At 46.9% G+C, this 13,339-nt stretch overlaps 1 long non-coding RNA gene across 5 annotated transcripts in view; it reads right to left on the bottom strand.

Annotated features, from left to right (window-relative positions):
• LOC103793689 (uncharacterized) overlaps positions 1-12,109 on the bottom strand; it is a 142,029-nt gene extending 129,920 nt beyond the window's left edge. For 3 of the 5 annotated variants that reach the window (XR_013518816.1, XR_013518813.1, XR_013518815.1), the window contains exons 1-2: positions 11,784-12,109; positions 10,666-10,789 (exon numbers count right to left, since the gene is read on the bottom strand). This is a non-coding gene — a long non-coding RNA (uncharacterized LOC103793689). Of the gene's footprint in view, positions 1-9,242; positions 9,340-10,665; positions 10,790-11,783 lie in introns of all 5 variants that reach the window. The other 2 variants (XR_013518814.1, XR_013518812.1) reach the window with 1 other exon arrangement.
• Positions 12,110-13,339: the final 1,230 nt, after the last annotated feature.

Below are 13,339 nucleotides of genomic sequence, written 5' to 3'. Positions count from 1 at the left end.
GCCTTCCAAGCAACTGGGACTGCAGCTGTGCACTATCACACCTGGCTAATTTTTTTTTTTTTTTTTTGGTAGAGTTGGGGCTTACAGGTCGTAGGTAGATTTAAAGATTTTCTGATTTGCAATTAGTAATGAAAAGCAGCTTTGTTTATAAATTTGCGGTCATCAAGAAAGAATGTTAGCTCTGGCTCATGGGTGTGACTCCCTCCAGGCCCTTCAGGAAGAAATTGAGAACAAAGAATGGTAGTCCAGAATTCAGTCTTTGGTTCCTCCTCATCAGAGGTCTGTGTGCCACAGATCTGTTTGGTGGGGGTCAGGGTTTCTGGAAAACAACTCAGGGACACGTGTTAAGATGTTATCTTTAGCTTCTATAGGGGAACCAAGCATCTGACTCTAACTTCTTTCGCCTGCTGTCTTAGACTACTATTATCTTCTTGATTATCAAGTTGCTCAGTTACTTCTCAGAGCTAGCTGAGTGCTAGCCTAGCCTTGAACTCCTGAGCTCAGGTGATCTCCTGCCTCAGCCCCCCAAAGTGCTGGGATTGCAGGCGTGAGCCCCAGCACCCTGTCTAGTCAGGTTAGCTTTTACTTAATCAACCCATAATACAAGAAGAAAAGAACATGCCTAAGACAGAGTGGCACATTAGTCATTCAGTTCCAACTCTGACATATGCATGGCTACACCACCACACACAAACATGTGCACACACATCTGACATACACATGAACACACATCTCTCAGGCAAGTCACATATTTTTAAATACTCAGAGTCACTGATCATAAAATGCTATCTATTTATCCATCAACCTCTCATCATCATTATCTTGTCTAAAACCCCCGCTATTTCACCTAAAATGTGAAATATTGCCTGTTGTTTTCTTGCTGTCTCTTTCACCAAGTAAGTTTAATTCCAGCTGGCAAAGGAAAAAGTTACACACACACACACACACACACACACACACACACACACACATAGAATTTCTCCAAGAATATTGTTAGGATTATCTCACCTTAGAAAAAAAGAGTGAGAATCATGAAAAATCTGAAAATGTTAAGGTTGGATTTATTGTTTTGCAGAAAGGGAGTAGCTGAAACCCTGTACTCATGAGCTTTGTTTTCGGTTCTGTGATATTAAACTTTATTTCACTAAGATAAAGCCAACAAAATTAGAACCCCCCCACTTTCATTACACAGCAGTGCTGGGTCCATGAGGAGCAGACCCCCAATGTGACCACAGAAGCAGCAGCAGGACAGAGGACCCACCATGGTCACTGACAGGGACATCTCAGCCCAGACGTGATGGACAGGGTCCCCCTTGCCTCACCCCACCAGGCAAGTAAGGCCGTGGGGCCAGCAAAGCTCGCCACCTCACTGAGGGGCAAAGGCATTCTGCCAGACATGGAAGCTGGAGATGAGGATGAGTGCCAGGTGCCTTCTTTTCCCCCTGTACCCCTAACAAATAAGTTTCTAATGCAAAGACCCAGGCCTTAGAAGTGGTCACGGTGATCAGCACGTCAGGGAGTGTGGGGAGGACTGGGTTAGGACACACACAGACACACACCTAAAGCAAAACCGAAAGAGCTCTCCTCCCTTCCCCTGAGGCCACAGCTGGGGCTCTTGCTGGCGGGGCACCCACAGCATCTAAAAGGAAACCCTTGCTGCTCTCTGCCCAGCAGAGATAATCCCATCCTCCCTCCAGAAGGAGAAGGATCTCTGTAGAGGCCTGTCCAGGACCCTGCCCTTGCTTCACTCAGGTCCCCGATGTTTGGATTTCTGCTTCCAAATTGTTTCAGCTCAGGGCCTGTCATCTTTTCCCCCAAAGTCAAAGAAACCACAGTGGATGCTTGGAAACCACATCAGGAGGCACATGCAATTACATGTCCCAGAGCCAACACCTGCACCTTCTCATGCAGAGACCAGCTGCTGGAACAGCTTCTAAAGAGCCTGGCATCCCCGGAGCAACAGAATCCAGTGGTGCATAAAAGTAAACCAAAGGCTAGTGCTGGAGGAAGTACAGCCACCGTCCACAGTGGATTCTTTAAGACGCTTAAAGGACTCGGCCTCCAAACCTCCCTTCCACAAAGCTGATTTTTCCTCTCAACGCTTGTGTGTCCCACCCCCAGAGTTTCTAAGAACTCTCAAGGTGCTGGGATAACAGACATGAACCACTGCACCTGGCCTCAAACTTTTTGATTATGAAAATAACACACATAGAAAAGTGCATAGGCCATATATCTATAATTCACCCAATAATAGTAAAACTAATGCCCAACCACACTTTAAAAACTGAGTTCCCAGCCATGATGGGGTGGGAGATCATGAATATTCATAGCTCTTCCCACAAGCTGTTGAATATGTATGTTCAGCCAACCCATTCAGCCCGAAGTTCTTTCCACCTAGGTAAAGACCTAGAGCCTGCCAGAAGCCAGGGTCTCTCCCTGACCCCTACCTCATCCCCCACAGTGCCCACCATCTTGATTTTTACCAGTCAATTCCTTGCTGTGTTTCATTTATTCACCTGCATATACATCCCTACACGACATACAGTATTCATAACATCTGCAAATTAAAAATAAAATCTTAAGTTCCATGCCAACTGAATGGACCCCTTCTTGGCCAAGAAAAACCTTTAAAAAACCCAGAAAACCCTTAAAAATTGAGTTCCCAGCCACGATGGGATGGGAGATCAGACAACGCCTCGTTATCCCCCTCCCTTTTGCTTGCAGTATACACACAAGTGACCAGTATTCATGCTAAAATAGAGGGTGTAAGACTGACAGAACAGATTCTGTGGCAATAAAATGCTGCCTTATGAACAGGACCCAAGGCCATCCCAGGAAAGGGTTAAGTCCCACACCCGTACGCTGTAAAGAATAAACTGTTTTCCAACTGCCACAAGGTTTTTCTTTTTCTCTAGCATCAAAGCAAGCACTGACCATGAGATAAACAATAGTCATTTTTAGCTCACGACTAGACAATGACTAACTCACCCCGCTGTTACACCAGCCATAGCTACAACTTTAATTGGACAAGAAATGGATTTCAGTAACTTTCTCCAGATAAGTAGATAACCATCACAGACTGTTTCTGTCCAGTTTACAGAGGCTGCCTTGTCATAAGTTACATACATGTGTGTTCAATACACATGCATGAGGACTGTCTTCATGAATATTCATAGCTCCTCCTGTAAGCTGTTAAACAGCCAACTTTTTGAGCACAAAGATACTACCTCAGCCCCTCCTCTTTTTTTTTTGGGAAAGGGGTTGAGGGGGAACAGAGTTTGGCTCTCCTTGCTCAGACTGGAATGCAATGGCATGATCTAGGCTCACTGCAATCACTACCTCCCGGGTTCAAGAGATTCTCCTATCTCAGCCTTCTGAGTAGCTAGGATTACAGGATTACAGGCATGCACAACCACACCCAGCTAATTTTGTATATTCTTGGTAGAGACGCGGGTTTCACCATGTTGGTCAGGCTGGTCTCAAACTCCCGACCTCGGGTGACCTGCCCACCTCTGGGTCCCAAAGATTATAGGCATGAGCCAATGTGCCAAGCCAGCCCCTCCTCTTTCGAAATGCCTGTCTCTGGGCTTTGCCACAGTCTACGCTTCTCAGCCTGCGGGATGGCCACCTTGTAGATTCTAACCCTTATAAGAAATAAAGTCTTCTCTCTACATTTATAAATTTGTGATTTTTTTTTTAGTTAACACATTTAAACCCTATTGAATGTGAAGTATGCGATTATCTTACATACAGATAATGAAAAATGATGCAGTTAAATGAAAAAAACACTTTCTTGATTCAAATTTTTATTTTATGCTTATTAAAAAAATTTATGGTGTGTGTGCACAGAGATTTTATTATAGATTACACTCATGCATGCATTTAAAAAAAAGCAAAATATTCTGCTTCAGGTAGTCTTAAAACCTCTTCCTAGTTGGGCTCCACATTTTCCCCATCACTTTTCACCCAGGTTTTTTCTGTCTGCGTTTCCCTTGCTGTATCATCCTCTATCCAAAAAGAGTTCTGGCCACTGAGAATTTCTTACCAGAGGGCATCTCCACTGTTTCTGGGCTTGCCTACAGACCGCTAACAGTCTTAGCACGAAAGTCAAGACCATTTGACCTCATTAGCCAATAGGTGACATCATCTTTAAACTTCCAGAGCCTCATCAAAGCTCGTATAGAGAAGCTGCTGGTGCCAGTGCTGCGTGTCTGCCTGAGTCCAACTGCACAGCTGGCCTTTTTGGCAGTTTGAGCTGCTTAAGAATTTTTTATTTGTTTTCATGTGTGTGTGAGGCATCAGTTTGAGTTAGTAAGTTGCAAGTGATAAATATTCTTTTTAATAACCATAAAATGAAAATTCTAATCAAGAACATGTCAGTTTAATTGCATTGTTTTTTCTTATTATTGGTACATAACATAATGGCACACTTCACAATCAATAAGGTTTTAAATGTTGTGGATACAGTATGTCGTTTAGGGACACATATGCAATATTTAGAAGTGCACTGTGTTATAGATCACGAAGGCCAAGATAGCAGGTGCCTTTAGAGGTGAGGCAGGGGTCAGAGTAACAGATGCCCAGGCTTCTGGCAGGCTCTGTGTCTTTACGGTGTGGCTGGGTACTCACTTTTACTTATACCATGACTTATTGTCACCTTGGGGTGCAGGGGTTCAGGGTGCCCTCAGTTCCCCTGAGAGGACGTTTCTCCAGGTTCTTGGTCCAAGAATGAGAGAGGAGACCACGGCGCAGTGCATCATAAAAGTAAATGCCGAACTCCAAAGTGTTTGTAGAAAGTGATTTTATTTAAAGCAGAGAGAGAAAAAGGAGAAGGAGAAAGAAATAGTTAACTCTCACACTAAGTGAAAGGAAGAAAAGCCACTCTCACACTGAGTGAGAAGGGTTCCCAGAGGGGAAAACCAGAGAAGGAAAGCTCCTCTCACACTGAGTGAGAGTTTCCAGAAGGATGGAACCCAAAAGAGGAAATACAGCTTCCACACTTAGTGGTAGGGAAATGAGAGAGAGAGATGGAGTTTAGGAGGGGAAAAGCAGCTTCCACAAGACAGGGTTCGTGGAAGGGGACCCAAACATGGAGTCCCAAGGGGTGTGGAAGAAGGGGCTTTTAACCTGGGAGGGACCCCCACATTCTCCAAGACCCCAGGCCAATTAAAGGAGTTCTTTAGAACTTCTGCTGGAGTGATTGACTCTTAGTTTCTTCCCATGCCCATGAAATTCAAACATAACCGTTAAATCTCCCAGATGGAGAGAGATGGGAAGGAGGCATGGCACTGGGAAGTTCTTGCCCTTAAAACTACGCCCCCTTATGGACTGGGAAAGAAAACACATTCCCTCATTATGGGTCAGGCATTCAGGCAGGGCTCAGCTAGGCAGTTCTCCTGCTCCCAATGGCATTGTCTGAGGTGACTGAGCAGCGATCAGTTGATGGACAGACTGGAGGTTAGATGGGCTCAGGGGTCCCAGAGAGAATGTTCCAACAACAAGGATGTTGAGAGATCTCAACTGAGTTCTGTTCCTTTTCTTCAAACCTACTATATAACCTTATACACTCTCTTATTCCCTGCAAATATTTTCAAGCTTGTCTTTATTAAACACAGTAAGATTTGTTTTATAGTCTATGTCTGGTCATTTCAACATCTATGTCTTTGAGAATCCATTGTTAATTCTTCAGAAGGTGGGGTCGTGCTGCTGATTTTCATTTGTGGTATCTTATTTCCTTTGTACTTGACCATCTTTGACTATGTGCAGTTATTGTACTTGAAAAGTTATTAAAAGAACAATCTTTGAAGGTGAAGGTATCATCCTTCAGAGAAAACTGGAAATACCTCTTAGGACACTATTTCATGTCCCCACAACTTCCACCTAACCCGTAAAAAATTGCCTTCTGCTCTCCTCTTTCCGAAGGCTGGTTCTCTTGTGAGGCCATGTTAACGGGAGCCTCCTCCTTCACCTTGAATACCTTGGGGTTAACAGGTAGAGCTGGCTATTTTCTCACTTGTCAGTGCAGATCTACAGCCATTTTTTAAATTCCTCATAAAAAAATACTTTTCCATCTTATTCACAACATTCAGCTTAATAACACCCGACGCCTCAGAGAGTTCATCTCTTGAGCTATATTGGCACAAGATTTTTGCACCTGGTTCACAATGTTCCTTTGCATCCAATTTCTGTCATCATTCAGAATGATATCAACATGTATTATTATTACATCCACTTTGAATTCAACATGACCATAAATGAGTCCTGCAAACCTGTACCCTCCCTTCCTGTATTTCCACTAATAGTGAATGTGTGAATGTCTCAGCTACCCACCCTAATTGCCCAACCTGGAAACCCAGACAATTTCCTAGACAACTTTGCCTTCCAATCGGCACCAAGTGCTTCCTTAGTATTTTTTCATCTATTCCTGTTCCTGTCCCCACTACCCCTGCCTACATTCAGCCTCCCCAAGCCCCAGGCTTGGATGCTGGTAAATGACTTGAGTGGCAGCTAGAAAACAGTTCATGGAGCTCCCAACATCCTCCCGCCTAGGCCTCCACAGAGCCGGTAGAGGAATTACAGAAATGAGCAGTTGCTTTCCCCATGATGTTGTCATTCCCATTAGCATTGGAAAGCCTCTATTTTTTAATTTGTCCCATAGGATGACAGACCCCAATCGTACACTTACTACTGATATAGATACACACATTAAGACCAGTGGTGACTCTTAACAGCTCATATAAAACCTGAGCTCCATTGCCTGGGCTCACTTTATGTGTAGGGGGAACGCAAGCCTCTAGAATCCCATGAGAACTGACTTCTACATTGGATGCTTTCTGTCTCCTCCTGTGTCTCTCACATAAGACCCATCAGTGAATGCTATTAAGTTAACATGTATAGGATGAATCAGATGGAGGCCACAAGTCTATGATGGGGGCTGCGAGGCGGTCGTGCTGCTGTCCAGACAGGATCTGGCAATGGAGTCACTGGGCTCAAAGTTCACAGCTTCCTAGAATCCCATTAGGGTCAGCCAGTAATGCTTGCAGAGCACTGACAAGTGCTGTGTCATAGGAACTTATAAAGCAGCAGTGGCCGGGCGCAGTGGCTCAAGCCTGTAATCCCAGCACTTTGGGAGGCCGAGGCGGGTGGATCACAAGGTCAACAGATCAAGACCATCCTGGTCAACATGGTGAAACCCTGTCTCTACTAAAAATACAAAAAATTAGCTGGGCACGGTGGTGCATGCCTGTAATCCCAGCTACTCAGGAGGCTGAGGCAGGAGAATTGCCTGAACCCAGGAGGCGGAGGAACAGTGAGCCAAGATCGCGCCATTGCACTCCAGCCTGGGTAAAAAGAGCGAAACTTTGTCTCAAAAAAAAAAAAAAAAAAAAAAAAAGCAGCAGCAACAGTCCAGGTGCAGTGGCTCATACCTATAACCCCAGCACTTTGGGAGGCCGAGGTGGGTAGATCACAGGAGTTCGAGACCAACATGGTCAACATGGTGAAACCCTGTCTCCACTAAAAATTCAAAAATTAGCCAGGCATGATGGTGCACACCTGTAATCCTAGCTACTCAGGAGGCTGGGGCAGGAGAATCGCTTGAATCCAGGAGGTGGAGGTTGCAGTGAGCTGAGATCACACCACTGCACTCCAGCATGGGTGACAATGAAACTCTGTCTCAAAAAAAAAGGCAGCAACAGCCCAACAGCACAAGGCCCACACAATTACACCCCCAAGCCAAGGCCTGCACCTTCTCAAGCAGAGACCAGATGTTGGAACGGCTTCTAAACAGCCTGGCATCCCTGGAGCAACAGAATCCAGTGGCACATAAAATTAAACCAAAGGCTAGTGTTTGAGGAAGCATGGCCACCACTACCAGCCCCCTTATTCCCCTTACAGAAAGGGAGAAGAGATGACCAGCTAGGAACTGACTCGAGTACAGATGGGAGAGCAATGGCTCCTTAAGGGTCTGAAGGCTTCTTTAGCATCTGCTAGCAATTACAAAAATGCATCTAACGATGCTTCAGGCAGCACCACCACGAGTGGCTCACCTCTCAGAAGAGGCAGGGCTCATTGCTTGCAGTGTGCACAGCCTCAACAGGGTGGAGCTATTTCTTCACAGTGACAAAGGTATTGCTTCTTGGAGCTATTGCTTCATTTGTAAAACAGGTGGCTTTGGGGACAGAACTATTTCCCATCCATCTGCTGATAACAAATATTCCAAATACTTGACCTGGGTTTAACAATATTACAAATTATTTGGAGGAGATTTACGGCCTTGAGAGGTTAGAATTTTGGTAAAGCTAATGTATCTTGTTTTTGTTTTGGGGATACGGTCTCACTTTGTCACCCAGACTGGAGTGCACTGGTGTGATCTCGGCTCACTAGAACCTCCACCTCCCAGGCTCAAGTGATCTCCCAGCACAGTCTCCCAAGTACCTGGTGTAAGGGTAGCCAAGAGAAAGGAGGTGGCGGGGGAAGCAGAGGGCTGGAGCTGGATGTATGGTGGAGGATTACAACGCTCTGGTGGGGGGATCATGATGTGGTTAAGGAGGAAAAAAATCATCCAGGTAAGAGGAAGAGGAGTCGTTGGCTGGGACTGTGGGGAATGTGGCAGGAGAAGAGTTGCCAGCCGTAGCTGTGGGCAGAGTGACAGGAAGGGAGTCAGGTTAGGAGCCAGCGAGGAAGATTTGGAAAGTAGAGCAGGACAGCAGAGCAAAGGACAGCTACGAAAGAGTGAAGAAAGCCTGAACATAAGGAATCTCAGACCATTTCCCATTGTGGTAGCAAAAGTTGTCTAAGCCCTTAAGTACGTTGAAATCAAAAGTGCCATTTTCAGGCCATTGGGAACCATTGTCTAATTTGTATTGAGGCCAGACGGTATTACAGTAAAAGATAAGCCTCTTAAGATGGACTTCTGAACAGAGGCCGAGAGTATTGAGATTAGCAAGAGACACCCAAGGCGGGTAGTCTTGGAAGGGGTAGACTGACAGGCTCCCATAGCGAATGGGGGAGGGAGAGAGAGGAAGAAGAGACTGCAGATTGACAAGGACAGCAGGAGAGGGCGGTCCCGGTCCCACGGGCCTTGTCCGGGATTTGGGAGGTAACCATCAAGTTAGGTGTCCCTGAAACGGAGGAACCGGAGGCCTGGAGGCTGGAGGAAGCCCTTGGACCAGTGCTGGGTCTTTTGGGAAGGCAGAGAGGGTCAAGGGTTCTGGGAAATGGCAACAATCTCTCTTACTCACCCCAGCAGAGGCTCTGATGGTGGATGCGGTCACCAGCAATGGGAGAGTCTGGGAGATTTTCTGGGTCTTCAGCAGGTTTGGGGAGGGGGAGGATGGCCTGGAGAGAAGCGATAGAAGAGGGAGGGAAGGAGAGAGAAAGGGCCAGAGAGTCCAGTAAGGACGCCCGGCCAGAACCTACCCATCCCGGGCTTCGGCACCAATAATGTAAGGGTTGCCGAGAGGAAGGAGAACAGACCCAAAGTCAGGCAAGCAAGTTTATTAACCTGCGGGGCTGCTCAGAGGAGGCAGCAGCCCTAGCTTACAAGACAAGGGTTTTTATGGGGTGAGAGGGGCATAAGGGGATTGCAGGTAACAGGCGCAGAGATAATTCGTTAACTTGCAACAGACCTACAATACATCATCCTGTGACTTTTGTGGTGGCAGTCTTTAAACAAAAAAGGACAGAAATCAGGATTTTTTACAGATCTGTGTCAAATAGAATTTACAGGTACAGATAACCAATGTATGGTTTTCCTGCCCTCCCACGGGCTGCCCATGCTGCCCTGATAGCTGTAATTAGGCTTTGCTTAATAGTAGCACGACTGGCAAGCTTGTTGTGGCACCTTGGTAGGGGTTCAGGAATGCAGCTGCAGAGCAATCAGAGGCAGGTGGGGTCAGTCCACGCAGAGGGGGTTTTCTGAGGCAGCACAGCTCAGTCCCTAACAACTGGGACTACAGGCACCCACCACCAGGCCTAGCTAATTTTTGTATGTTTTTGTAGATATGAGGTTTTACCATGTTGCCCAGGCTGGTCTCGAACTCTGAGCTCAAGCAATCCACCCACCTCAGCCTGCCGAAGTGCTGGTTTTGCAGATGTGAGCCACCATGTCTGGCCTAATGCATCTTGTTTACAAGCACATGAGGTGTTACCTATCAATAAATCATCCATATATATCCATATATGGACCCCTGATGTGGGGAAAGATTCTTTAAGTTATTTTGTAAATGTCTAGATATTATAGTAAGCAAATCTCTGAATCCCTGGGGGATGCATTGCCACTAATATGGAAAGCTAGAGGTATAGAAAAGAAAACTCGACATAAGTTTATTACTAAAATTAGTTAGGTCCCACAATAGGAGGTAAGACAGTAGCAGTGTTGAGTACTACAACTGTCAGACATGCCAAAAATATGTTTCTACCAGATCTTGTAAAAAATCTGTAAGCAAGCTAAACTTCTTTGTTAATTTTCCTTCCTTATTCATAGGTAGTATAGAGACAGTATTACAAGGCAAATGTCCTTTCTTCATTATTCTCTTTCTAGCTCTCTAATTATAGGTTCTAGTCCCTGCATTTGAGCTAGGGAGAGGATATAGCTTTACACATGACCATGATTTTTCTTTAGTGTAAGCTACAGCAGTAGGATCGATCAAAAGATGGACTTACCGAGTCAAAGTGTTGAAGAAAGACTTCAGCAAATAGGGCTTCTTCTCTGACCAGAGACGGCTACACATCCTCCAGTTAGCCCAGCAGAAAGGCTTGCTCAAGGTGTCCCAACCTTGTCACCAAACTTGTGGGGGCAAAAGAGAAACCAAGACCCAAAGAGACACATCAATTCATAAACAGAGAATTATTAGATAATTTATTATTTAGAAAAAACCTGAATGCATTCAGGTAGCCAGCAATCTACATAGCTACGGTGGATTTTTAGCTCTGTTGTTATAGAATTAAAGCTACAGTTACTATCCCTTATTCCATTTTTAGTAAAAGCCAGAGGCTATTCAATTTGCAAGAGTAGTTACATTGAGTTTACCTTGATGGCTGGATTTTTATAATCCTTTATCACACTTATGCTGATGTTCTGCTGTTATCATTCCTTACCATTACCTCCTGTAACCGCCCAAAAGTGTACCCACACACACACGAGACCAGGGCATGCCCTCAGGAGGGCACGTTCAGTTTCCCACTCTCCACTTCAACAGCTGGCACCAGAATCTGCCCAGTCGCTCAAGCCGAAATCTCAAGAGTCTTCCTGGTTTTCTTTTGCCACCCCATGACCCACAACCAATCCATCAGCAAGAAAAGAACCGGGAGCTGGAAAGGCAAGACTCTCGACCCATGAGTCCTTCACTCCTCCTGCACCTGTCTAAGCCACCATTTCATTCCCTCTCCCACCTACAGCCTGGAGATGCTTCCCTTCCCTTCTGCCTTCCCTCCTTGCAGCTCCATCTTTCTTTCCCTAGGTTATCAACTATTCAATAAAGATTATAAAATCACTCTATCTCAATAAATATAGTTTATATCAGTCTTATTTATTGAGGCACCACATAATTCTCGGTTTGGAAGGAAGTTTTGCTGCTTAAAAATTTTCAAAATCACTTCCAGAGGGAACCAGCAGCCCTCTTGTCAATAGCAGAGCCAGCTCCTCTTGCATGTGAATAACGAACCATAAATGAGACACAGCACATTTGAGCGGTCTTTTAAAGTAAGCTTTAAAAATCATTTAAAATACTTTGGTTAAAAAAAAAAAAAAAAGTAATTCAAATCAAGCATTTGCAACCTACCTAAGATACCTCTATGGTGACTTAGCATCTATAAGACGTAGTTTGACAACTGCCAACCGCTGAGAATAAGTGAAGTTTCTCGGCACAAGTCACACAAGGTCCTCGCCAACCCACCTCCGCCTGCTCCTCAGGGCTCTCCTCCAGCCCAGCCCTGTCTCTCCCTAAAGCCAGCAGGAGGCGCCGGGATTGTCCTCCCCAAATCCTTTCCCCCTTTTCGGAAATAGCAAGTGAGCCCCAGAGAGGAGGTCATGTGAGGCAGTCCGACCCATCTGGTGTGAGCAAAGGCCTCGATTCTCCCGGGGAGCGGAGCTGGGATGGAGCAGGGGGCGGGGAGGGGGAGGAGCCTGGGCGAGGACGGAACGGTGGGGGGAGGGGCCGGGGGGAAGGGCGGGCATGGAGGGGTGGGGCGGGGCAGGAAGGAGGCGTGGACAGGGCGAAGCTTGGGGAGGAGGGGGCGGGAACGAGGCGAGGCGGGACGGGGCCGGGTCTGTTCCGGCATCCTGGGCTGCAGGGTGAGGTAAACCCGTCCGGGAGGAAGCTGGCGGTTAGGCCTGCTGAAGGCATTCTGCATGCTGTGCACAGCAGTTCTTATAAAAGTAATGGTGTCCTACCAGAGCACCGGGGCCGTTGGAGGGGGGCGGTCTGTGACCATATACGCTTGATAAATTCTGGATTAAGCAGAGTGAGGCCGGTTTCTTTCTCACGAGACCACTTGGGTTATTTCCGCGGGGGCTGCATCCGAAGCACCTCCCACTCCCTCTTCGATGGGTTGCTTCCGAAGACCCCTTCTCGAAGGAGCCCTGCCAGGGCCCTGCGGCCGCGCACCTGCTGCCCGGGTCTCCTGGCCAGCAGCCCCGCGAGGCTCCGGTGTGCATGGCCTGGGCTACCACCCGGTGCTGTCGCAGGAGGCCTTGGGACCCGTGCCCGCCGCGAGATTCCCGAGGTAGCCCCGGCCTCCAGCTCTTCTCAGATAGCCCCGTAGTCCAGCCCAGAGCCGGGCACTGGTGCCTTCCCCGAACGCTGAAAGTCGTTTTATGAATAGGGACAATGATTGGAATCGTGTAGAAAACATTCAGTGACGGTCAGTACTTTCTGTTTGGGAAATACTGAAATGTGCAACACTGGACCACAGGCTGTTCCGTCGGGAACAGCACGGCTTTGTAAGGCCCGCGCTGAAGGAAGCGGCGTTTGTGTGAGAGCGCCAGGCGCTGACAAGAGCCGGACCGCTCCAGGGAGGCCTCCGCTCAGAGCAGGAGTCCTGGGCCCCGGGTAGCGTTGTTTGTCTTTAAGGTAGTCTTGGGGAATACCTTACTTATCTGTAGTTTTGTGTGTGCATATACACGTACTCCTTGACTTACCACGGGGTTACATCTCAATAAACCCATCGTAAGTTGAAAATACCGGCCGGGCGCGCTGGCTCAAGCCTGTAATCCCAGCAGTTTGGGAGGCCGAGGCGGGTGGATCACGAGGTCAAGAGATCGAGACCATCCTGGTCAACATGGTGAAACCCCGTCTCTACTAAAAATATAAAAAAAATTAGCTGGGCATGGTGGCGC

Source organism: Callithrix jacchus, chromosome 6 (genome assembly GCF_049354715.1).
Source record: "Callithrix jacchus isolate 240 chromosome 6, calJac240_pri, whole genome shotgun sequence".
Classification (NCBI taxonomy): domain Eukaryota; kingdom Metazoa; phylum Chordata; class Mammalia; order Primates; family Cebidae; genus Callithrix; species Callithrix jacchus.
This window is presented reverse-complemented; position numbering and strand designations above follow the sequence as displayed.